This window comes from Hemitrygon akajei, unplaced genomic scaffold (genome assembly GCF_048418815.1).
Source record: "Hemitrygon akajei unplaced genomic scaffold, sHemAka1.3 Scf000061, whole genome shotgun sequence".
In the NCBI taxonomy this organism is placed as follows: Eukaryota; Metazoa; Chordata; class Chondrichthyes; order Myliobatiformes; family Dasyatidae; genus Hemitrygon; species Hemitrygon akajei.
This window is the reverse complement of record NW_027331947.1, coordinates 1,921,649-1,948,334: the sequence shown is the minus strand read 5'-3', so window position 1 is coordinate 1,948,334 and position 26,686 is coordinate 1,921,649. Positions and strand designations below refer to the sequence as shown.

The 26,686-nt window shown below is 46.6% G+C and overlaps 1 protein-coding gene and 1 long non-coding RNA gene across 6 annotated transcripts in view; one reads left to right on the top strand and one right to left on the bottom strand.

Annotated features, from left to right (window-relative positions):
• Positions 1 to 26,686, bottom strand: part of LOC140721795 (uncharacterized) — a 287,528-nt gene that overhangs the window by 243,173 nt on the left and 17,669 nt on the right. The gene's annotated exons all lie outside the window — the stretch shown is intronic.
• Positions 11,037 to 21,918, top strand: LOC140721801 (uncharacterized). The gene is made up of 3 exons (XR_012097471.1): positions 11,037 to 11,210; positions 13,967 to 14,135; positions 21,462 to 21,918. It is a non-coding gene; the product is annotated as an uncharacterized lncRNA (long non-coding RNA).

Here is a 26,686-nt window from a genome sequence, read left to right as displayed (position 1 = left end):
AAATTGAGTATATTGTTTCTGGAAGCCGCTTTCTGCGTTAAAACAGCTGCAGATTTCTCTACACACACACGAAAAAAAACTGAGGTATGGACATTGATCTGCTGCTTGCAGAAATGTTTAATGGCACCCACATTACCCATAAGGTCCTGCGTTAAAAGATTTTGACCGGCTTTGAAGCACCGATGAAATGCGCAGGCGTCAGGGCTGTGACGTTTCCGAATATTACGCATGCGCGCAGTACACAGAAGGCCTTGCAGATATCGGTGCAGGTAAGAGCGATTCTAAGTCTTTTTATCTTAAACACCGATTTCAGGGCAATTCCTGTGAACTTCGAAAACTGTGACCCGCAATCCTGGGACAGTCCTGCTCTCTTCCCTCTCTCTCAGCCCCACGATCCGTACACGGGCCCCGGGGATCTTCCGGCTGATGAGGGAATCGGAACCGATGGATCTTTCAGACAGAGCTGAGCTCCAGCTATCTAAATGCAAGGATTAGGAACTCGGAGAAAGGGAACAAAATCTTTTACATCACCAGTTGAGAAAATCGCCTTTGTTTTACCTCCAATCACTAATAAGAGAAAATCTGCAGATGCTGGAAATCCAAGCAACACTCACAAAATGCCGGAGGTATTCAGCATTATTACTCTTTTCCATAGATGTTGCCTGGCCTGCTGAGTTCCTCCAGCATTTTGTGTGTGTTGCTTGTTCTACTTCCTCTTGCTCTGGACTTTTCTACCAGTGAGAACATGTTTTGTCCCATTCTCTCTGGTTACATAATGATATCAAACACCTTTGCCCTGGGAAACAAGCAGCTTTCGCATCACAAATGTGCCAGACTCCAATGAGACAGACTACTGCCCTTCCCTTCATATTCATTGGGATTGCCATCACTGAGTTCACCACCGTTAGTCACTTGGGGGAGAGTTCAGAGGAAATATTTATGTAGAATGCAGAAACTGGTGATACCTGTGTGCATGTGGTGGTGCTAAAGTTGCTGGAGAATTTGCAAGTGGGAAGAAGTGGAGTGATATTCGGAAATCTGACTTTTTAAAAGTGTAATTTAGCTAGCAAACCACATATGGACAATGTGCAAAAGCTTTGGTGAGAAAATCATTCATTACCTGTTACAGGCCTGCTACGTAGGTTGTGTGAGAGTGCAGATGAACTCGATCGAACCCAGAGGAGATCAAAGTTCCTATTGACAGTGAAAATGAATACAGCTGAATGATAATAAAATACACTGCGCACATGTTGTCACAGGCTAAAAATGCACAGTACAAGCTTTACATGCACACTGGTCATTACAAATCAGAGGGGACATTGGCAGGAAGGTGGGGAGACCTCCAGTGTCCCTGATGTCCTCACCTACAAGATGTGCATCCAGCTGCAGCTTGTAATCCAGCACTTTAAGGAGTTGGATCATGAAATGGGTGAATTCCAGATCATCCAGCAGATGGAGGGGAGTGATGGATATGACATGTAGTGAGATGAGTTACACCCAAGGTTCAGGACACAGGAAACTGGGTGAGAGTCAGGAAGGGGAATGAGGTTAAATAGCCATCGCAGAGTACTTTGTTGCTATCCAACACAGCAACAGGTGGACCACTTTAGAAACTGTTGGGGGGAATTGCCTGGCAGAGGAAAGTCAGAGGGGTGATTGGGGATTGGTTAGTTAGGGGAACAGAACAAGAGGGGACTAATATCCTAGTAGTAAAACTTGCTGGAGGTAATGTTGGGGTGGGGGGGGGGGGTGAAGTGGTTAAAATAAGTTGTAGGGGGAATGGGAGCCAGAATGACAGAACAGATAGTGGAGAGGGTGAATTGAATTGAATTGACTTTATTAAGTACATACTTCATAAACGTGAGGAGTAGAAATCTTTACGTTACGTCTCCATCTAAATGTGCAATGTGTAATTTATAATAGATAGTCTGTACAGAGGACAGTCAATATAACATCAAAATGCAATTGTATCAGCATGAATTAATCAGTCTGATGGCCTTGTGGAATATGATGTCCCGGAGCCTGTTGGTCCTTTTGCTGTGATACTGCTTCCTGGATGGTAGCAGCAGGAACAGTTTGTGGTTGTGGTGAATTTGGTCCCTGATATCCTTTGGGCCCTTTTTACACACCTGTCTGTGTAAATGTACTGAATAGTGGGAAGTTCACATCTACTGATGAGCTGGGCTATCTGCACCACTCTCTGCAGTTTCCTGCGATTAAGGGAGGTACAGTTCCCATACCAGGCAGTGATGCAGCCAGTCAGGATGCTCTCAATTGTGTCCCTGTAGAAAGTCCTCAGGATTTTGGCCCCATCCCAAAGTTCTAAATACTGTGAAAGAGGTGAAAGAGGTGCTGCTGTGCTCTTTTCACAACACAGCCGGTGCGTACACACCATGTGAAATGCTTGGTGATGTTTACAGATTGCAGATGGCAGAAATGCCCTATTATTATAGAGACGGGAAGAGCATCAAAGAATTTAATGGTCATTCCAGATACCAGCACTGTGCCAAGGTACAAGATTATTTCTCTCTCCAACTTGAGTTGAACTTCACTGTGATGTCAGATCACACCTTGACAACTCAAGTCATTTCATCTGAAATGTTGTCCTTCACCCATTGATGGATTTTGTAAATCTTTTCACAGGTTAAAAATGACAAGGAATTTGTCTACGGGAACCTCAAACACAACATGCCAGTTTTGCTGTCTCTGTCCAGATATTTAAGAAGTGGAGCAAGGGATTCACTCGATCATCCTTCCTGCTCAGACTGTGGGGAAGGATTCACTCAATCATCTGACCGACTGGTGTGCCCGTCTTTTGCTGGGACACTGGGAGTGGATTTAGTCAGTCATTTCAACTGAAGGTACATCAGCAAGTTCACACTGGGCAAAGCCATTCATCTGTTCTGTGGGTGAGAAGGCATTCAGTTGGTCATACCACCTGTGGACACATCGGTCAGTTCTCTCTAGGCAGAGGCTGGTCATCTGCTGAATTTTTGGGGAAGGATTCACTCGGTCATCTGACCTAATGGCTCACCAGCGAGTTCACACTAGGGAGCGGCCGTTCACCTGCTCAGTCTGTCGGAAGGGATTCACTAGGTCATCTCACCTGCTGAGACACCAGTCAGTTCACACTGGAGAGAGGCCGTTCATCTGCTCAGACTGTGGGAAAGGATTCATTTGCTCATCCCAACTGAAGGTACATCAGCGAGTTCACACTGGGGAGAGGCCGTTCACCTGCTCAGACTGTGGGAAGGGATTCACCCAGTCATCCGACCTACTGGCACACCAGTCAGTTCATACTGGAGAGAGGCCATTCACCTGCTCAGAGTGTGGGAAGGGATTCACTTGCTCATCTCACCTACTGAGACACCAGCGAGTTCACACTGGAGAGAGGCCATTCACTTGCTCAGACTGTGGGAAGGGATTCACTTCCTCATCTCACCTACTGAGACATCAGCGAGTTCACACTGGAGAGAGGCCGTTCACCTGCTCAGACTGTGGGAAGGGATTCACTTGCTCATCCGAGCTGAAGGTACATCAGAGAGTTCACACTGGGGAGAGGCCGTTCACCTGCTCAAACTGCGGGAAGGGATTCAATCAGTCATCTGAACTGAAGGTACATCAGCGAGTTCACACTGGCGAGAGGCCATTCACCTGCTCAGACTGTGGGAAGGGATTCACTTGCTCATCCCTACTGAAGGTACATCAGCGAGTTCACACTGGGGAGAGGCCGTTCACCTGCTCAGATTGTGGGAAGGGATTCACTTTCTCATACAAACTGAAGGTACATCAGCGAGGTCACACTGGGGAGCGGCCATTCATCTGCTCAGACTGTGGGAAGGGATTCACTCGGTCATCTCAACTGAAGGTACATCAGAGAGTTCATACTGGAGAGAGGCGGTTCACCTGTTCGACTATGGGAAGGGATTCACTCGGTCATCAGACCTAATGGCACATCAGCGAGTTCACACTGGAGAGAGGCCGTTCACCTGCTCAGACTGTGGGAAGGGATTCACCCGGTCATCCGACCTATTGGCACACCAGTTCATACTGGGCCGTTCACCTGCTCCGTGTGTGGGATTCACTGAGTCATCTCATCTACAGACAGCAGCGTTGTTCACACAGGGGAGAGGCCGATCACCTGCTCGGACTTTGGGAAAAGATTCTCTCAGCCAAATCAACCAAATGTGCACCATTGAGTTCACACTGGGGAGAGGCTGTTCACCTACTGTGAATGTGGGGACGTATTCACTCAGTCATCTAAGCTTATGTAACTCTCGCTTCGGCTAGCAGCTTAATATACGGGGTGATAGACCCCCACCCCAGCCCAGTCAAACTTAACAAATCTCGTTTGGGTGGATGCTGCTTGAGGTGTCCCCGTTACAAATTAGTATTAGTATTAGTACAAATAACAAGCAGTAAGCAATATGTGATTAAATGATTGAGCTTTATAATTCTTACTTTGACCATAGCATTAGTAAAGAAAATTTTAAAAAAAGAAAAAGTGCCCACTCTCTCCATTTGCATCTTCTCATGTCTCCCTGGGAAAAGCCCGTGGTAATCTCTCTTCCAGACTCACAAGAAAGAACATTTCTGTCATTGGATAGTCCCAGACTCCAAAACCCTGTTATCTCTGGTCGTAACCTAAACATTGCTGCTACAGAGAAACCATCACAGCAGCAGGGCGTGGCAACGAATGACAGAGTAGTAACATTCGGAAGCTGATTGACAGAGAAAATCTTTTGTTTGTCTGACTGATGACACAAACTATACCCATGGCGAGGTGCTCCACTGGTCGAGGAACTTGTGTGCATTGGGAAATGCTTTATCTACTGAGGGAGTTGTTCCTGCTTGTTTATCCTGTAATATTATATCCGGATGGTTATTATGGACTGTCCTATCTGAAATAATGTATTGATTAACGTATAATTTTGTCACCATCTCGTCTTCTTAGATCGTTGGAATGTCTCCCATGGAGGGTCATACTCATTCCACTGTTTAATGTTTCCTTCCAGAGTGATGATTCATTTTTTTGAGTTGGCCTCTCATTTAAGTTTTCTGCTCTGTATTTCTTATCACGATTGCATATACACACATGGAGTGCTAAATCCAGTTCATTTTTGATTAAATCATATACTTAGAAGTTTTATCTGACTGTTGTGTGATCTTTCCTCATGTGTGTTATTTCTCTTCCTCCTTCTGTCCAAGGTCGTGTTAATCTCAGTGGGTTTGAGTGGAAATAGTCTTTTCTAAAGATTTCTTAAGATCTTGTTTATCTTTCTAAATTTTACTGATTGAAATGGGACCAAGATATTTTTATTTTAAAAAATTCAATGTCGGTATTGATGAAAATGTTTATTGCCTGTGTTGTATTTGCTAATTATTGAGCTCTATTTGGTAGGTTTTTTAAAGCCTTGAACTAACTTTTGTCAAAGGTTTTCCGTATTCTGCACTACTTTCTATGTTCTTTGCTTGTTGATATTCCAGATACGTGGGTACCCAGAGTCCCGGTGAAGGGTCTTGGCCTGAAATGTTGATTCCCATCCATAGATGCTGCCTGACCTGCTGAGCTCCTCCAGCACTTTGTGTGTAGTTCTCTAGATTTCTAACATCTGCAGGTCCTCTTGTTTCCCAGATACTTACATATTTATTGAAAGATCAAGCTGCTATTGGGTTGTGTGGCTCTGTTGGTAAAATATTAAATAAAATAATTAGAAAGAGGTGGCATAGGGTTGGAAGGTGTAGAATATGTGGGTAGAATCAAAGACAGCAAATGTACAAAAAAAATCCTTGATGGGAATTGTATAGGGACCTCCAAACAGTAGTAAGAATGAGGTCCACAAATTTCAATGCGAAATAGAAAATACGTGCCATACGGGCAATGTTACAATAGTCATGGGGGATTGTCATGCAGGTGATTAGGAAAATCAGGATGGTGTTAGTCTCAAGAGGAGGAATTTCCTAGAATGCCTACAAGATGCTTTTTTTTCCGAGCAGCTCGTGGTTGAGCCCACTTGGGGATCAGATATTCTGGATTGTTGTAATGAACCGGAATTAATTAGGTCACTAAAGTCCAAAGAACACTTAGGGGCAAGTGCTCTTAATATGATCAAATTCACCCCGACATTAGAAAAGGAGAAGTTAAAGTCAGATGTGGAATAAAGAGAATTAGAGAGGCATGAGAGAAAAATTGGTCAAAATTGATTTAAAAAGAACACGGGCAGGGACAAAAATGGAGCAGCAATGGCTGGAATTTTTGGAAGCAATTTGGAAGGCACAGGATATATACAGTGGCATGCAAAAGTTTGGGCACCCCTGGTCAAAATTTCTGTTCCTGTGAACAGCTAAGCGAGTAAGAGATGACCTGATTACAAAAGGCATAAAGTTAAAGATGACACATTTCTTTAATATTTTAAGCAAGATTACATTTTTAGTTCCATCTTTTACAATTTCAAAATAACAAAGAAGGAAAAGGGCCCGAAGCAAAGGTTTGTGTGCCCTGTATTGTCAGTACTGAGTAACACCCCCTTTGGCAAGTATCACAGCTTGTAAACACTTTCTGTAGCCAGCCAAGAGTCTTCTAGTTCTTGTTTGGGTAAATGTCTGGGTTCAGTCATAAGTAGCAAAGTACTGACTGTGGAAATTACAAATGAGAATATTATTCGAGTCACAGAGAGCAGCAGTACTGAAACAGGCCCTTCTAGTCCATGCTGACCTGTTTTTGTTGTTACTGCCTAGTTCCAACTACCTGCACCAGAGCCTCCATACACCTCCCATCCACGTCCTCACTCAAATTCCTCTTTAGTGTCTAAATCGAACCCACATGCTCCACTTCCACTGGCAGCTCATTCCACACTCTCACCAACCTCTGAATGAAGAATTCCCCGAAAATAATTCACTTTCACCCTGAACGTATGCCCAATGTCAGGGTGAGAGGGAGGACGGGGCAGAGAGGGAAGACAGTAAGGGGAGGGGTGGTCAAATGCAGAGAGGGAAACAGAGCAGAGAGATTATACTGAAAATCTTTCAGAAAAAGTAATTGAACTTGCTGCAAACCTACTCTCCATATCCTGTACATTCTTAACCAAATTATTGATCGAGATGACAATAATGGTTGATGTTCAAAGTAAATGTTATTATCAGAGTACATATATGTCACCACATACAACCCGGAGATTGTTTTTCCTACAGGAACACTTAGCAAATCTATAGAATAGTAACAGGATCAATGAAAGATCAAGTGGAGCATAGAATTCAACAAACTGTGCAAATGGAAATATAATTAAATATCAATGAATAATGAGAGCAATGGGGTGTAACCCTGGGGAACCTCACTAGGCCCGGGCCTCGAGTCCAATAAACAGCCTCCCGCCATCACTCTCTGCTTCCTACCATCAAGACAACTGTGCATCCAGTGAGCCAGCTCTCCCTGGATCCCGTGTGATCTGACTTTCCACAGCAACTTACCATGTGAACCTTATCAAAGGCCTCACTGATGCCCATATCGGCCCCGATCCTGGGACAGAGGTGTCACAGATCAGAGGGCATAGATTTAAGCAGAGGATGCAGAGGTTTAGAGGGATCTGAGGTGGAGATTTGTCACTCAGAGCGCAGCTGAAATCTGGAACTCACTGCCCGAGGTGGTGGTGGAGGCAGGTCCCTTCACAACATTTACGAAGAGGATGAGCATTGAAACTGCCGAGATACAGTCGGCTATGAACCAAGTGCTGATAAATGGGACCAGTGTAGACAGTGAGTGGATGGTCAGAACAGGTATGGCTGGCCAAATGCCTGTTTCCGGGCTGTGTGATCCCTCCACTCTGGACATGCTAAATTAACGATGGTGGCACCGCAAGGCATTGATTTCAAAACTCCACATCCCTCTCCAACCTGAAATAAACCGGACTGCACCCCTTTGTCACCACTGGAAATAGCTATTTCTGTCAAGGTAATATATCAGTGATTAAATCCGGCACCAAACACTGTGTTTTCATCCCTGCACATTGTAACTTGAACCATCTAACTGAGGGTCTGATGGAGACATAACCCCTGTCCTCTGCACATGTGATCACATCTCCCCTGCGTCTGCCATTTCAAATACCCTCAGAATGGTTTTCTGATTCAGTCTGAAGGTTATGGTACATTCAGCTCGTCGTCAGACCTGACAAACCGTGTCTTCCCACAGCTGGTTCCACCTGTTGGTGTGTCCTCTTTCCTCCACCTCCAGGGAAGCTGCATCTCCACACAAACTCCTCACTTGAGACGACTGTCTGTACCCGTGACACAGGAAATCACATCACTGTCACTCTCCTGATACCGTGTCTGACCTGCTCACCTCCGAGTATCCTCCCTCAACAAGCTCCTTCCTCAGTCACTATCTGTGAGATTATATAAAAACACAATTACTGTAAAACGATCTATCAGACAGCTCCTGTACCCCTCCACCCCGGACGATGGTTTGCTGATTAAAACTCTCTCTCCTTAGGCCCTTCCCTACTCCCTTTCCCCTTGCAAACTCCAGCTATGCCAGCTGATCCGAATCCACTGTGAGGACATTTATATCTCACAGGAGGACGTAGAAACCCGTGTTGTTCTCTGATACAGAGGTCACTGACACCCCACCGCCATCCCAATCTGCACCAACAGCCCATGACGGTGACAGCTCTTCCAGACACTGGGGCTTTGTAACAAACACAATGTTAACAGCAAAATTAAACAGTAATTCATTTGAAGAGAGAATTGCTGCTTCCTGAAAGGACACGCGAGCGTCCGACACAACGGAGCAGATCCTCCCCCGTTCACAACTTTATTTGACCCGGGTCACGGAACGTCCGATCATCCAACTTCCTCACAACAGCAACCCCAACCCCCAACCCCCCCCCCCCCCGCCCGACTACAGTCCACCCATAACCTCTACCCACACACACAGACAGATCCTCCTCACCCCAAACCCCTCCCAGCCTGGGAACCACAACTAACTGATCCCACAGCCCGGGCTCGGGCGCAAAGCTAAAACCGGGGCTGCGGGACCGGAGAGCCCGGAGCCTCCAGCCGTCCGGCAGAGCTCGTTCCCGGCACTTTTCATAGAAACATAGAAAACCTACAGCACAATACAGGCCCTTCGGCCCACAAAGTTGTGTTTCCACGCCAACCGGCCCCTGGTTTCCACAAACCCGAGATCAGACCCCTAAACAGACGCCTGAACAGAATAATAGCTACGGTCGGCACTGCGCCTGCGTTTAGCAGGTTCTGGGCTGCACCAGCCGTGGCCGGAGGTCCCTACAGAGGGACCAGTGACCGGAGGCCGGAGGGACAACGGAGAGGTAAATCACAAACACGACAAAGTCTGCAGATGCTCGAAATCCAAAGCAACACAAACAAAATGCTGGCGGAACTCAGCCGGCCGGGCAGCATCTATCAGAGAGAAAAATCACACGCCCACCCCACCCCCCGCATAAAACAATGCAATCAGAGGTTTATGATCATTTTCAACATGAAAAGATTGCCCTGACACAAACTGATGAAATGCCTCACCAGGAAACATAATGCTGAGCAATTCTTTTTCAATCTGGGCATAACGTGTTTCTGGATCAGATAATGAACGAGTTTGCATGTGCCACTTGTAGCCATTCCTTATCAAGTTATGATCATTTTCAACATCAATAGATTCCCCAGAGGGAATCGGAATGAAAATGTTTGGACACCAGGAAGTCCCGCTCGGAGCGGATAGTTCAAAGGTTAATTTATTATCAAAGCAGGTATCCGTAAACAATTCTTAAGCTTTTTTCTTCTCCAGAAAACCACGAAACAAAGAAAGAGCATGAAAGTTGTTCAGAGAGAAAATTCAAACTCCCATGTCAACCCCCGCATCAAAAAGATAGCATCCCGATCATCAAACCCCCAAAACCCACCCCTCACGCACAAAAGGGAATAAAATCATCGACCGCCCCCCCCCCAGAAAAAAGCACTCCTACCCCTCACAACTGCGGAAGAGCCGGTGTCACCAGTGTAGAGGCGGCCGCATCGGGAGCAGCGGACACAACGGGCGACCCCGGAAGATTCACAGGTGAAGTGTCGCCTCACCTGGAAGGATGTTTGGATAACGGAGAGAGTTCAGCCGTCCGGCCCTTTCACTGTGACACCCCGAACTCCACATCAAATCCGTCCAAACGAATCTGGGTGAACTTTAATGACCAATAAATATAATTCCTGTCAGCGATCAGCTGTCTGAGTGATTCCCTGACTCTGAGAGGAAGGGGTGTCTATGGTCCGCACTGTCAGGGTGTTGAGTTTACCAGGAGACAAAGACTGCAGGGACGAGAGGTTTTCTGTTGACTAATACACTGTGTGTGGACCCCGCTGGCAATTCTGGTGTTGTGACCCGAATCGAGACAAACACCACGCTGCCCACTCCACCAACAACACGGCACAGCCGGACACATAACAGGGGACTTTACATCCCACAACACTGGATTCAGTGATGAAACCCGTGATTAATGTTGTTGTCCCACCGAAAAATCCATTAAGGTGCTTTTAAATACGAGCGCTCCCCCACAGGTGACGTCACACAGCTCCCCCCACTCGCCTGACGTCACACATGGGCTCCTCACACCGGGATCTGCCCTGACGGGCGCGGTGTGTTACGTCACCCACGTGCTGCTGTGCTCGAGCTTTATCGGTTTAACGGCTGGGCTAATAATTAAGTGTTTATAAACATAGACTGATTTAACTGAAACCCGCACATTTCCTGTGTGGGTCTGAATTGTGTGTCGGGATGGGATGGGAATCGAAATTATAACTCTGAGAACTCTGTGACCTGGGGCTGGAGGGAAAGGGATCGGGGAAAATATGGAGGGGAAAACTAAATACGTGTCTGGTGTAAATCTGGAAATAATATAGGGAAATAATGAAATAATTTGGGAAATGCGGCGGTGGGTCGGGCAATATGTGAAGGGGGAGGAACAGTCACCGAGTCACGTGATCCTGTTTTACCGCGGATCGTCAGCATTTTCCGAGGCTCCGCCCAACGCCCGTGACGCAATAAGCACATTGCGCATGCTCACATTCCCGGGAAAGGCAGTGTTGTTTTTTCGTTCTTTGTGAAAGCGGGACGGCGGTGAGATCGGGATCGGGAGGGGGTTCTCGCCCCCTTGGATGGGGAGCCGGAGACGGATTATTCTCTGCGGGGCAGCAGCAACAATTTCCCTTCGGTGAGTATTGAAGCCGGTCCCGAGCGGGGAGTTCTGACGTTGGGTGGTGAGTTAACTTTCCCGAATTCAAACAAGATCAAGCCTGCAGATGTTGGAAATGCGAGCAACGCGCACAAAATGCTGGAGGAACTCAGCAGGCCGGGCAGAATCTAGGGGAAGAATACAGTCGACATTACCGGCCGAAACCCTTCGGCAGGACTGAAGAATAAAAGATGGGGGTGGGGAGGGAGAGAGAAACAGAAGGTGATCGGTGAAACCTGAAGGGGGAGGGGATGAACTTTCCTGAACTGGCGGCCTCGCCTCGCTTCCTTCACAGAATCTGCCGGGGTCGGTCCGGGTTGTGAGACCTTCACACCGAACCGTCTGAGATGAGCCGCCGCTCAGCCCCTGTTGTTCTGGTCCTATTAGCAGGATGAAGTAAAACATGTTTCCATATTGTTACTGACAGAGAATTGTATAATTTGTGTTCCGTGTGTTATCTGAATATACTTGCCTGTGATGCTGCCACAAGTCAGTGTTTCTCTGTACCTGTACCTTCCCGTACTTGTGCACTTGGCAATAAATTCAACAGGTCCTGCGAAAAGTCAGTGAGATTTGATTAGTGATGATCACCTTGGCAGCTCGGTGGGTCGAATGTATGAGACAGTACACTGTTAAATGCAAAACCCTGAACAGTGTTGATGATCAGAGGGATCTTAGATTCCAAGTTCATCGCTCCCTGAAAGAGTCCGCACAGATTGATCAGGTGGTTAAGAAGGCAAATGGCGTGGTTGTCTTTATCATTGAGTTCAAAAGTCGGGAAGTTATGTTGCAGCTTTATGAGATTAATTAGGCCACATCTGGAGTGTTTTATACAGTTGTGGTCGCTCTCATTCTCTGAAGGATATCGGGGCTTTGGAGAGGGCGCAGAAGAGGTTTACCAGGATATTGCTTGGAATAGAGGGCCTGAGCTATAACGGGAGGTTGGTCAATCTTATGTTGTTTTCTCTGGAGCCGTGCCGGCTGGGGTGAGACTGAATAGACGTTTATAAGATTACCAAAGGATTAGAAGCAGTGTCTCAGAAAGGCAGCATCCATTATTAAGTAACTCCAGCACCCAGGGCATGCCCTTTTCTCAATGTTACCATCAGAGAGGGAGATATAGAAGCCTGAAGGCACACACTTAGTGACACAGAAACAGTTTCTTTCCCTCTGCCTTCTGATTGCCGAATAGACATTGAAACCTTGAACACGACCTCACTTTTTAAATATATAGTATTTCTGCTTTTTGCATGATTTTTAAGTTATTCATAGAATAATAGAAAACCTACAGCCCAGTATAGTCCCTTCAGCCCACAAAGTTGTGCTGACATGTTCCTGCCTTAGAAATTACTATGGTTACCCATTGCCCTCTGTTTTTCTAAGCTAGTTTTTCTCTATTTTCCTCCGGTGCCGCCAGGTACCTATCCAAAAATCTCTGAAAAGAGCCTATCATGCCCACCTCCATAACCATTGCCGGCAGCCCATTACACCACTCTCCACCTCTCTCTGACTAAAAAACTCACCCCTGATATCTCCTCTGTACCTACTCCCCAGCACCTTAAACCTGTGTCCTCTTGTAGTTTCCAATTCAGCCCTGGGAAAAAGCCTCTGACTACCCACATGATCAATGCCTCTCATAATCTTATATACCTCTATCAGGTCATGTCTCATCCTCTGTCGCTCTGAGGAGAAATAGCCGAGTTCACTCAACCTATTTTCATAAGGCATGCTCCCCAATCCAGGCAACATACTTTTAACTCTCCTCTGCACCCTTTCTAAGATTTCCACATTCTTCCTGTAGTGAGGTGACCAGAATTGAGCACAGTGGAGTGTGACCAGTGTCCTATATAGCTGCAACAAAAACTCTCGGCTCCTAAACTCAATCACACAATTAATAAAGGTCAATGCACCGTAGACCATAGAGTCAACCTGCATATCAGAATTGAGTGTCCTATGGACTCGGATCCCAAGATCCCTCTGATCCTCCGCACTGTGAAGAGTCTTCCCATTAATGCTATATTCTGCCATCATGTTTGAGCTAACAAATTGAACAACTTCAAACTTATCCGGGTTGAACTCCATTTGGGACTTCTCAGCCCAGTTTTGCATCCTTTCAGTGTCCCACTGTGACCTCTGACAGCCCTCCACACTATCCACAACACTCCCAACATTTGTGTCATCAGCAAATTTACTAACACATCCCTTCACTTCCTCATCAAGGTCATTTATAAAAATCACGACGATCAATGGACCCAGATATACGTATACTGTAATTTTTTATTATTTTGTTTTTTTTTCTTCTATATCATGTATTACATTGAAATGCTGCTGCAAAGTTAACAAATTGTACACCACATGCTGGTGATAATAAACCTGATTATGAACCTGAGTGGATAGAAGATACATTTTTCCTGGGGATTGAAATGTCTAATACACTTAAGGTGAGACCAGATGTAAGCAACAAATTTGTCTCTTTCCATAGAGTGATGGGTAGCTGGACCCTCTGCCTGGGGTGGGAGACCCCCACCAGTCACGTGATCCTGTTTGCCCCTCCCATTTATCCACAGATGTAACAATCTCTTCACACATGCTCACTGTCCGGGTGGGTGGTGTTTTCCTTTCTGCTCAGTCTGCAATGTTTAATGTTCAGTGAGTTTTGTTCATAGTAACATTTAATAGAAATGTTTGGTTCTCCTTTTTATTGCTAATCGGCTTCATTGTCTTTCATGTTAAAGTTAGACATGTGGTGAGAGATTTATTGGAAGAAAAACCCCAAATGGAAGCAAACCATGACTGAAGACGAGGGAACAGCAACAAGTGAACCAGCCCGAGGATTGAGAGCACCAACTGGAGAGAACCCATCTGACTCGGAAGATTCCAGTGATTCAGTCAGGAGAAAGTTTGGTGAGTCTCATTTACTCAAACACTGGTCCTTTAGACATTACATACCTGTACAAAGGAAGGTAGGAAATAGTTGGAGTGAGACTGAATGTGCCCAGAAGTATCAGTTATGCTCTGTCAGACCCAGTGGCAATCACTCCAGGTCTGTTAATGTGCTTCCAGCAGCCCAGCCCTTTGAAACCACTCCCATTCCCTCACAGTGGTTACTCAGTTCAAGATCTTGCATCCTCTGATGTAGCTGTTGGTCAGTTCTGAGTGGGGAGTGGGAAAGAGACGCGAGTATTTATGCTGACTATCTTTCAAAAACAGTATTTGTTTGTACTTGCTGCAAACTCTCTACCCATACCCTGTACTTTCTCAACCAAATTATTGACATAGATGACAAGTAGCAATGGGCGTAACCTCAGGGAACGTCACTAAGCACGGGACTCGAGTCCAAGAAACAGCCTCTCACCATCACCCTCTGCCTCCTACCACTCAGCCATTCACAGACCCTGGGGCTCTGTAACAAACTCAATGTTAACAGGAAGATTAGTCAGTGATTAAGATGAAGAGAGAATTGTGGTCTCCTGAAAGGACACGTGAGCTGAGCTGTCTGATTCATTGGACCAGATCCACCCTCGTTGACAACGTAATTTACCCCTTGCCTATCCACCCAGGTCATGTTACTTCCGATAACCCACAGTACCCCAACACCCTCCGTCCCCCCAGTGGCCCCACACCCTTCTGACCATTCACCCCACACCGACACATAGACAGGCCCCCTTCACCCACGTCCACCCTCCCAGCTTGGGGAACCAGAGCAAACTGATCCCGCAATCTCGACTCAGTGCAAAACTAAAACCAGGGATGCAAGACTGGAGAGCCCGGAGCCTCCAGCTGTCTGGCTCGGTCCCGGCCCTTTCCCACTGCAACCCGCCCTTGATTTACACAAACCCGAGATTAACCCCTTTCTCACTGCCAACTGAACAGGAGAAACACCCACATCAGCTGGGGTTGATATTGTACGGCAAGTTGCAGTTGGTCCCCATATGTGTTAAAACTCCCCGCTGTCGGATATGGAGACCAGAATCGTACGCGGTAAAACCACATAACAATTACAGCATGGAAACAGGCCATCTCAGCCCTTCTAGTCTGCGCCGAACGCTTACTCTCACCGAGTCCCACTTACCTGCACTCAGCCCATAACCCTCCATTCCTTTCCTGTACATATACCTATCCAATTCTTTAAAAATGACAAAATCGAACCTGCCTCTACCACTTCCACTGGAAGCTCGTTCCACACAGTTACCACTCACTGAGTAAAGAAGTTACCCCTCGTGTTACCCCTAAACTTTTGCCCCTTAACTCTCAACTCCTGTCCTCTTGTTTGAATCTCCCCTACACTCAGAGGAAAAAGCCTATCCACATCAACTTTATCAATCCCCACATAATTTTAAATACCTCTATCAAGCCCCCACTCAACCTTCTATGCTCTAAAGAATAAAGACCTAACTTGTTCAACCTTTCCCTGTAACTTAGGTGTTGAAACCCAGGTAACATTCTAGTAAATCTTCTCTGTACTCTGTTGACATCTTTCCTAAAATTTGGTGACCAGAACTGTACACAATACTCCAAATCTGACCTCACCGATGCCTTGTACAATTTTAACGTTACATCCCAACTCCTATCCTCAATGCTCTGATTTATAAAGGTCAGCATACCAAAAGCTTTCTTCACCACCACAGGAGATTCCACCTTCAGGGAAATATGTACCATTATTCCTAGATTTCCTCACACTGTCTACAAGCTTTCTCTATTTCTGAACTAACCTCCTCTCTCCTAGTCTCTTCAAATTGATTCCCACCCCCCCCCAACCATTCTAGTTTAAAGTCTCCCCAGTAGCCTTCACAGATCTCCCCGCCAGGATATTGGTCCACCTCGGTTTCAGGAGCAACCCGTCCTTTTTGTACAGATTACACCTGCCCCAAAAGAGGTCCCAATGATCCAGAAACTTGAATCCCTGCCCCCTGCTCCAATCCCTCAGCCACGCATTTATCCTCCACTTCATTCCATTACTACTGTCACTGTCACGTGGCACAGGCAGTAATCCCGAGATTCCTACCTTTGCGGACCTTCTTCTCAACTCCCTTCCTAACTCCCTATATTCTCCTTTCAGGACCTCTTCCCTTTTCCTACTATGTCATTGGTACCTATATGTACCACGACCTCTGGCTCCTCACCCTCCCACTTCAGGATATCATGGACATGATCAGAAACATCCCGGACCCTGGCACTAGGGAGGCAAACTACCATCCGGGTCTCCTGACTGTGTACACAGAATCGCCTATCTGACTCCCTAACTATCGAGTCCCCTATTGCTACTGCCTTCCTCTTCCTTTCCCTACCCTTCTGAGCTTCAGGGCCAGACTCTGTGCCGGAGGCACGGCCACTGTTGTTTCCCCCAGGTAGGCTGTTCCCCCCCCCCCCAACAGTACTCAAACAGGAGTACTTATTGTCAAAGGGTACAGCCACAGGGGTACTCTGTAGTACCTTACTCTTCCCCTTCTCCCTCCTAATCATGACCCACCTGTCAGCCTCCCATGGCCCCGGTGTGTCCACCTGTCTGTAACTCCTCTCTATCAACTCCTCACTCTCCCTGACCAGATGAAGGTCATCGAGCTGCAGCTCCAGTTCCCTGGCACAGTCCCTTAGGAGCTGCAGCTCGGCGCACCTGGCGCAGATGTGAACGTCCGGGAGGCTGGGAGACTCCGGGACCTCCCACATCCGACACCGAGAACAGCAGGCTGCCCTCACACTCATAATTCCCAGCATGGAACCATAATCCCACGGTGGATTTGTTCGGTGACTGGTGAACGTACATGATTAATGACCGTGCAACTGGGGACTGAATAAATAGTTAGTCTAACAATTCTAATCATACATACCATCTCCTTGCCTTTCTTGCTTCCCCACCGCCTCTCTCGTCTCTCTTCATCTCCTCACTCTCTCATACCTCTCTTCATTTCTCTCACACTCTCTCCCCTCTATCCATCTGTTTCTCTTACTCTTCCATTCTCTCTCCCATCCCACAATCCCTATCCCTACCCCGTCACCCGCCACCTCACTCTCAATCTCTTTCACCCTCTGTCTTCCCCTCTCCATCTCCTCCTCTCTCACAAACTTGTCTCTCTCACTCACCTCCGCCACTCTGTAACCGCCTCCATTTCCAGCTCTCAAGCTCTCTATCTCTCTCCCTACATCCCACCCTCCCCCCTCTCTCAAACACTCTCCCTGCTGGCTCCCGTATCCTACATTGTCTTCCCCTCTTTCTCACCCTCTAAATCTACCACTCACCCCACACGTTCTCCCACTTCGCTCCCTGTCAGTCCCACTCCTCCTCCTCCTCCTCACCCTCTCTCCCGTCACACCCCGCACTCTCCACCCCATCCCATACAGTGGTATGCAAATGGTTAGGCACCACTGGTCAAACTTTCTGTTACTGTGAATAGTTAAGTGAGTAGAGGGTGAACAGGTCTCCAAAAGTCTTAAAATTAAAGACAAAACATGCTTTTTACATTTTAAGCAAGAGTAGTGCATTATTAAAAACACAAAATGCTGGCAGAACTCAGCAGGCCACACAGCATCTATGGGAGGAGGTAGTGACAACATTTCGGGCCTGAATTAGCTTGTTAGGACAATGGCTTGTTCACAGTCATCGTTAGGACAGGCAAATTGCAAATTGCAAAGCTTTATAAATACCCTGACTCCTCAAACCTTGTCCCAACAATAAGCAGCCATGGGCTCCTCTAAGCAGCTGCCGAGTACTCTGCAAGTTAAAATAATGGATGCCCACATAGCAGGAGAAGGCTATAAGAATATAGCAAAGCGTTTTCAGGTAGCCGTTTCCTCAGTTCGTAATGTATTTAAGAAATGGCAGTTAACAGGAACGGTGGAGGTCAAGTTGATGTCTGGAAGGCCAAGAAAACTTTCCAAGAAAGTTTACTAGAAAGGCAAATCAAAACCCCCATTTGACTGTAAAAATACCTTCAGGAAGATTTAGCAGCCTCTGGAGTGGTGGTGCACTGTTCTACTGTGCAGCGACACCTGCACAAATATGACCTTCATGTAAGAGTCATCAGAAGAAAACCTTTCCTGCGTCCTCACCACAAAATTCAGCATTAGAGCTTTTTCTGACATTGAGGGAGAGGTTGTTTTCTTGACACCAGACAGATGTTGTTCAGAGCTCAGATAGAGTCAGCAACCAAATGCTTGAGCATGGTGCGATGAATGTGTTGAGCTGTGAAAATCACGATGCAAGAAGCATCGTAGGAAAGCCAGATGAGCCCAGGGCATGGAATTATGATATCGTAGGCATTACTGGGAATTGGTTGCACCCAACAGTCTGAGGGGTTTAGAGGAACAAATTTGTAGAGAGTTCACAGACTATACCAAGAAACAATAGTTGAGTAAATGATTTTAACTTTCCATATATTGACTGGGACTCTCATACTGTAAAAGGACTAGATGGGGTCGAGTTTGTCAAATGAGCCTTAATCAGTACGTAAAACATCCGGCGTAGAAGTGTGCAATAAGCTGTTGGGAAACGATCCAGGGCTGGTGACAGAAATTAGTGAATGGGAACACTTTGTGTATAGTGATCATAATGCCATGAGATTCCAAGTAAGTACAGAAAAACAGAGGCCTGGACCTCTCTTGAGATTCTAAATTGGAGAAAGATCAATTTTTATGGTATTTGTAAGGATTTGACAAGGGTGGATTGGGACAGGCTGTTTTCTGGCAAAGGAGTACTTGGTAAGTGGGGGTTCTTCAGAAGTGAAATTTTGAGGGTGTAGTGTTTGTATGTGTTTACCAAGATAAAAGTTGAAAGGTAACTGGTGCAGGGAACCTTTGTTTTCAAGAGATATCGAGGCCCTGGATATTTTGTTCCTCTAAATTCCTCAGGCTGTTGGGTGCTACCAAGACACATTAATGACTACAATATCATATTTCCACACCCTGAGCTCATCTGACTTTCTTCAGTTGTCTTCTGTTGGTTTCTAAAAGCTTCCCAATAGTTTTTGCTCTATTATTTGTCCTCTCTTTGGCTTTTATGTTGACTTTGGCTTCTCATTTCAGCCATGGTTGTGTCCTCCTACCTTTCCATTTCTTCCACTTCTTTGGGATGTGTCTATCACTCAGCTCCCGAGTTGCTCCCAGAAACTCCAGCCATTGCTGCTCTGTCGTCACTCCTACCAGATTCCCCTTCCAGTCAGGTTTGGCCAGCTTCTCTGTCACAGAAACATGGAGAAGATCAGAACTGAAACATGCCCACTCTGGACGATCAGAATAGTAATCTATACGGGAGACAAAATAGATGGGGGAGGTTTTAAATAGTAGTTTTGCATCTGTATTTTCTCAGGAGATGGACACAGAGTCGATACAGTTGAGGCAAGGCAGCATCAACTTCAGGGACCCTGGACAAATTACAGAGGTGGAGGTGTTTACTGTCTTAAGGCAAATTAGCGTGGATTAATCCCCAGGGCCTGACAAGTTGTTCCCTAGGACCCTGCGGAAGACAAGTGCAAAAATTGTCGGGGTCCAAGCAGAGATATTGAAATAATCCTTAGTGACAGGTGAGGTACTGGAGGATTGGAGGACAGACCATGTTGTTCCACTGTTCGAGAGGGGCTCTAAGGAGAAACGAGAAAATGTTACGTTAGTGAGCTTGACATCAGTAGTGGGAAAGTTATTAGAACATATGTGCAGCAACCGGATATATAAGTATTTGGATCGATGTGGACTGATTAAGGATAGAGAGCATGGCTTTGTGCATGGTAGGTCATGTCTAACCAGTCTTATAGTCTCTCGAGGAAGGTATCAGGAAAGTGGATGAAGGCAAGGCAGCTGATGTCAAGAAGGCTCAGTCATTCAGCATTCAAGATGAGATAGTAAATTGGATGAGACACTGTCTTTGGGAGAAGCCAGAGTGTGGTAGCAGATGGTTGCCTCTCTGACTGGAGGCCTGTAACTAGTGGTTGCCACAGGGATCAGTGCTGGATCTGTTGTTATTTGTCATCTATATCAGTAATCTGGATGATAAGATGGTTAATGATCAGCAAATTTGTGGATGAAACCGAGACTGGGGATTCAGCAGACTGCGAGAAGACTATCATGGCTTGCAGTGCGAACGGGATCAGGTGGAAATATGGCTTGAGAAATGGAAAATGGAATTCAATGCAGACAAGTGCAAGGTGTTGCATGTTGGTGGGACCTACCAGGGTGGGTCTTACACAGTGACTGGTCGGACATGGAGGAGTGTTGTTGAAGAATGGGATCTGGGAATACAGGTTTATATTTCACTGAAAGTGGTGTCACAGTTTGATAGGGACAGAAAGAAAGGTTTTGGCATATAGTCCTTCATAAACCAAAGCACTGAATGGTATGTTATGTTGACTTTGCACAAGACATTGGTGAGGCATAATTTGGAGTATTTGCAGTTTTGGCCACCAACCTACAGGAAAGATGTAAAGATTTTGAAAGAATTCAGAGAAAATTCACAAGGATGTTGCCAGGTCTGGAGGACTTGGGTTATAAGGAGAGATTGAACAGGTCCGGACTTTATTCCTTGGAATGTAGAAGACTGAGGGGAGATTTGATGGAGGTATACTACAATTATGAGGTTTATAGATAGGGTAAATGGAAGCTGGCTTTTACCACTGAGATGGGGTGAGACTACAACCAGAGGCCATGGGTTAAGGGTGAAAGGTGAAACATTCAGGGGAACATGAGGGGAAACATCTGCCGGGTGAGTTTCCAAAGTGATCACCAGCTCATAACCCAGCACGGAAGGAAAGCGTGCTGGGGAGCCGGCTGGATTCGAACTCAGGACCTTTCGTCCCGAAGTCTGGCACTGATGCCACTATGCCACCAGCCAGGTCAGGAGATATTGACATGGCATTGAAACTGTGGCACTTTAAATGAACATTACATAAAGGAAAACCCCAGCTGCACGTCAACAAAGGCTATTTGTGTGAGAGGGTTTCTGTTACTGTGGGGCCAGACACCCTTTCAGCTCAGTGGGAAGAGGGAATAATTCAAATGGACAGAGTCAAACAGAGCCAAGTCACAGACTGGAAATGGCATAAGTGCCCCATTCTTACAGAGCATTGGAGAGTTTGGGGGTCATTCCAGATACCAGCACTGTGCCCAGTTAGAAGGAGATTTCGTTCTCCAATGTGTTGAACTTCACTGTAACAGTGTGATGTCAGATCACACCTTGGCAACTCAAGTGATCTCATCTGAAATGTTGTCCTTCACCCACTGATTGATTTTTAAATCTTTTTACAGGTTAAAATCGACAAGGAATTTGTCTATGGGAATTCAAACACAACACACCAGTTGTGCTGTCTCTGACTAGATATTTAAGGAGCAAGGGATTCAATCAACCATCCTTCCTGCTCAGACTGTGGGGAGGGATTCACTCGGTCATCTGACCAACTGGCACGTCCATCATTTTGCACAGGGGAGAGACCGTTCACCTGCTCAGACAGTGGGAATGGATTCAGTCGGTAATCTCAACTGAAGGTACATCAGCAAGTTCACACTGGGCAAGGCCATTCACCTGTTCTGTGTGTGAGAAGGGATTCAGTCGGTCTTCTCACCTGTGGACACACCAGTCAGTTCACACTGGGCAGAGGCTGGTCATCTGCTGAATTTGTGGGGAAGGATTCACTCGGTCATCTGACCTAATGGCTCACCAACGAGTTCACACTGGGGAGAGGCCGTTCACCTGCTCAGACTGTGGGAAGGGATTTACTCGGTCATCTGACCTACTGGCACACCAACGTGTTCACACTGGAGAGAGGCCATTCACCTGCTCAGACTGTGGGAAGGGATTCACTCAGTCATCTTACCTACTGGTACACCAGCGAATTCACACTGGAGAGAGGCCATTCACATGCTCAGACTGTGAGAAGGGATTCACTCGGTCATCTGACCTACTGGCACACCAACGTGTTCACACTGGAGAGAGGCCATTCACCTGCTCAGACTGTGGGAAGGGATTCAATCAGTTATCTGCACTGAAGGTACATCAGCGAGTTCACACTGGAGAGAGGCCGTTCACCTGCTCAGACTGTGGGATGGGATTTACTCAGTCATCTCACCTACTGAGACACCAGTCAGTTCACACTGAGAAGAGGCCGTTCACCTGCTCAGATTGTGGGAAGAGATTCACTTCGTCATCTCAACTGAAGATACATCAGCGAGTTCACACTGGGGAGAGGCCGTTCACCTGCTCAGAATGTGGGAAAGGATTCACTCAGTCATCCACACTGAAGGTACATCAACGAGTTCACACTGGGAAGAGGCCATTCACCTGCTCAGACTGTGGGAAAAGATTCACTTCGTCATCTCAACTGAAGATACATCAGCGAGTTCACACTGGGGAGAGGCCGTTCACCTGCTCAGAATGTGGGAAAGGATTCACTCAGTCATCCACACTGAAGGTACATCAACGTGTTCACACTGGGGTGTGGCTGTTCACCTGCTCAGAATGTGGGAAGGGATTCACTCGGTCATCCAACCTACAGAGTCACCAACACGTTCACACTGGGGAGAGGCCATTCACCTGCTCAGACTGTGGCAAGGGATTCAGTCATTCATCCACCCTACAGAGACATCTGCGAGTTCACACTGGGGAGAAGCCATTCACCTGCTCGAACTGTGGGAAGGGATTCACTCAATTATTTGATCTACAAAATCACCAGCGAGTTCACACTGGGGAGAGGCCGTTCACCTGCTCGAACTGTGGGAAGGGATTCACTCAGTTATCCACCCTACACAGTCACCAACGAGTTCACACTGGGGAGAGGCCATTCATCTGTTCAGACTGTGGGAAGGGATTCAGTGATTCATCTGCCCTACGCAGTCACCAACGAGTTCACACTGGGGAGAGGCCATTCATCTGTTCAGACTGTGGGAAGGGATTCAGTGATTCATCCACCCTACGCAGTCACCAACGAGTTCACACTGGGGAGAGGCCGTTCATCTGCTCAGTCTGTGGAAAGGGATTCACACAGTTATCCAGCCTACACAGTCACCAACGAATTCACACTGGGGAGAAGCCATTCACCTGCTCAGAATGTAGGAAGGGATTCAGAGATTCATCCGCCCTACGCAGACACCAGCGAGTTCACACTGGGTAGAGGCCGATCACCTGCTCAGACTTTGGGAAGATATTCTCTCGGCTACCTCCAGCAAATGTGCATGATTGTCAAGTCATACTTGAGTTTCAGGAAGGTATTAAGAAAGAGCAAGAATTCACTGGCAGAGAGGACGGAACCTGCTGCCTGCGGGTGGTTTCTGCCCAGAACATTTGGGCAGAACCCACAGCGTCACATCGGCAGCCAGGAGCAGCGTCACAACCCGCGGTGAGATGCCGAACTTTAAATAATTGTTGAGACTGTTTCAGGGGAAGGAGCACAGCTGTCACTGTGTTTGGGTTAACTCCGCCATCGGGATCATCGCATGCAGGCACTTTTTGAAAACGGCGCGAGGCTTAAGAAGAGCTCGCAAACGTTCGAGAGAGTTCACCCAGTTTGGAACCATAACGGTCCAGTAGAGAAACGGAAGTGCAGGTCTGAAATCGTCTCCGAAGTCCGAGAGGCAGCCAGTTTTTCACCTGATCCTAATGCTAATGCTACTGCCACTGCCTTCTGACTAATGCCTTATGACTATCCTTGACTAGACTAATGACTGACTTACCGCTGATTATTTATGACTACAGACTAATAATTACCAACTGCCACACTTGCGAAAATAAAAATAAAAAAGGAAAAAGAAGGAAAGTTGTTTGGTCATTGAGTGGAATCCGGTTAAAACCTTCGGGTAGGCGTATTCAGTCCCTTTCAAGTGGGGAAGCTGCACATGGGAGCAAGAACTCCGACTTGACAGTGAAAAACTGGTTGACAGTGAAAATACTGCTTGACAAAACTGTTTGACCAGGAAACAGAAATCTGGGAGCTTTGAGCTGGAACAGCAAGAGCAATAACCTGGAGTCCTGAAGAAGGAAGGAAATCAAGTTCAGATAAAACAACATCAAAACATCACTAAAAAGTTGTACTCTCACCTGTGAACAGCCTGCAGAGGGAATCAAACATGGCTGATCAAGCTATTGGGAAATCAGTTGAGCAACTCAAGCTGGAGAGAATGACAGCAAAAAGATTGTTTTCTCATCTGGCCAACAGCATCACCAGGACCTATGAAGACATGTCTGAAGAGGAGCTCAGAGTGAGTTTCCATAAACTCAAAATGGAAGCCGAGAGAGTCATGGAAGCCAATGATGATGCGGAGGCCGGACTCACTGCAGAACGTGAGACGGAGCTGAACACAGAGAAAGTAGCTGTGTCAACTGAACAGCAAAAAGCCGAGCTGGCAAAGACGGCAAATGAGTGTGAGTTGAAACTAAAGGAAATCAGAAGGCTAATCCAGGAGACTCTTTGGACCAACTGGAATTCCACGTTGGAATTAAGGACATTAAGAGGGGATCTCATTGCAACATAGAAGATTATTAAGGGATTGGACAAGATAGAGGCAGGAAATATGTTCCAGATGCTGGGAGAGTCCAGTACCAGAGGGCATGGTTTGAGAATAAGGGGTAGATCATTTAGGACAGAGTTAAGGAAAAACTTCTCGAGAGAGTTGTGAGGGTCTGGAATGCACTGCCTCGGATGGCAGTGGAGGCCAATTCTCTGGATGCTTTCAAGAAGGAGCTAGATAGGTATCTTATGGATAGGGGAATCAAGGGATATGGGGACAAGGCAGGAACCGGGTATTGATAGTGGATGATCAGCCATGATCTCAAAATAGCGGTGCAGGCTCGAAGGGCCAAATGGTCTACTTCTGCACCTATTGTCTATAACTTTGGAAATGTTGAGTTGCTCACAGTACTACAAGCAGCAGAGGATGAATGTGACGACGTCGCTGCTGTACAACCCGATGGCCAGCAGGAGGCGTATGGCTTCATGCTTAACCACCTGCAAGGACTGGTAAAGACAGCGAAGGAGGTGCATGGTAGGTGGGAATGATGGATCCCGCCAGGGGATCAGAAGCACCTTCAGAGTCACCTAAAGGGGCTCGAACTCCACATCCCTAAGCTGTTTTCCAAGAAGGCCCACTTCATACAGGCAAGGAGAAAGGAGGATGCTGAAAGACTAACACCGACGGTGTTGGGCTTTTCCTCCAATTTTCCCACGCCAGCCATCAGACTGAAACCGACGGCCCTTCCCAAGTTTCCTGGCAGCAGACGTGATTTTCACAGGTGGAGAAAGGACTGGGAAGCACTCCAGAGGCAGGGAGAGCCGACCGCTTCAAGAGAGGTGAAAAAGGTTCAACTGCTGGACAGTCTTGACGACAAAGTCAGATGAGACCTTTGCCTCAATACTTATAAAACTGCAGATGACATCTTCCGTGTTCTAGAAAACCGCTGTGGAAATCGAGCGTGGAAATCGGAAGTGGGATAGTATCGGCGCAGCACGCGAGCCAAAATGCGGGGGTTGCGGCTGCGGAAACTGCCAGCCGGGTGGCAAAGGAATGACTCTTGCTGAAGAGAGGGAACGTATACAAATTCATATAAAATCAAAGCAATAGTGATAAGGGAGAAAGAAAGGCATGAACATTGACTTCTCTAACTTCCGTTAATGCTCCTCCTCCCCTTCTTACCCCATCCCTGACATACTTAGTTGCCCATCACTCTGCCTGTTCTTCATCTCCCTCTGGTGCTCCCCTCCCCCTTTCTTCCTCCCTCGGCCTCCTGTCCCATGATCCTTTCCCTTCTCCAGCTCTGTATCACTTTTGCCAATCACCTTTCCAGCTTTCAGCTTCACTCCACCCCCTCCGGTCCTCTCCTATTATTTTGCATTTCCCCCTCCCCCTCCTACTTTCAAATCTCTTAGTATCTTTCCTTTCTGTTAGTCCTGACGAAGGGTCTCGGCCTGAGACGTCGACAGTGCTTCTCCCTATAGATGCTGCCTGGCCTGTTGTGTTCCAGCAGCATTGTGTGTGTGTTGTTTGAATTTCCAGCATCTGCAGATTTCCTCGTGTTTGCACAATATACGAAGGATACTTCACATTATGGATCATATATACAAAAAAAATAAAATCAAAGCAATAGTGATAAGCGTGGATGCTGAAAAGGCATTTGATTCGGTTAATTGGAATTTTCTTTACAGAGTTTTACATAGATTTGGTTTCCATAACAATTATTAAAACTATACAGGCACTATATGACAACCCTACTGCTAGGATTAAAATCAATGGATATTTATCAAACAGTCTTACCCTAGGAAGGGGCACAAGACAGGGTTGTGCATGGTCACCACTACTCTTCGCATTATATCTGGAACCATTAGCTTAATACATCAGACAAAATGGGGAATTACTATTAAAGGGACAGCATAAATTGGCTCGTTACGCGGATGACATTTTAATCTATCTAGGGCAACCAACATACTTTTTACCTGATTGATGCAATCCTTTGAACAATATGGTCAATTATCAGGATACAAGATCAA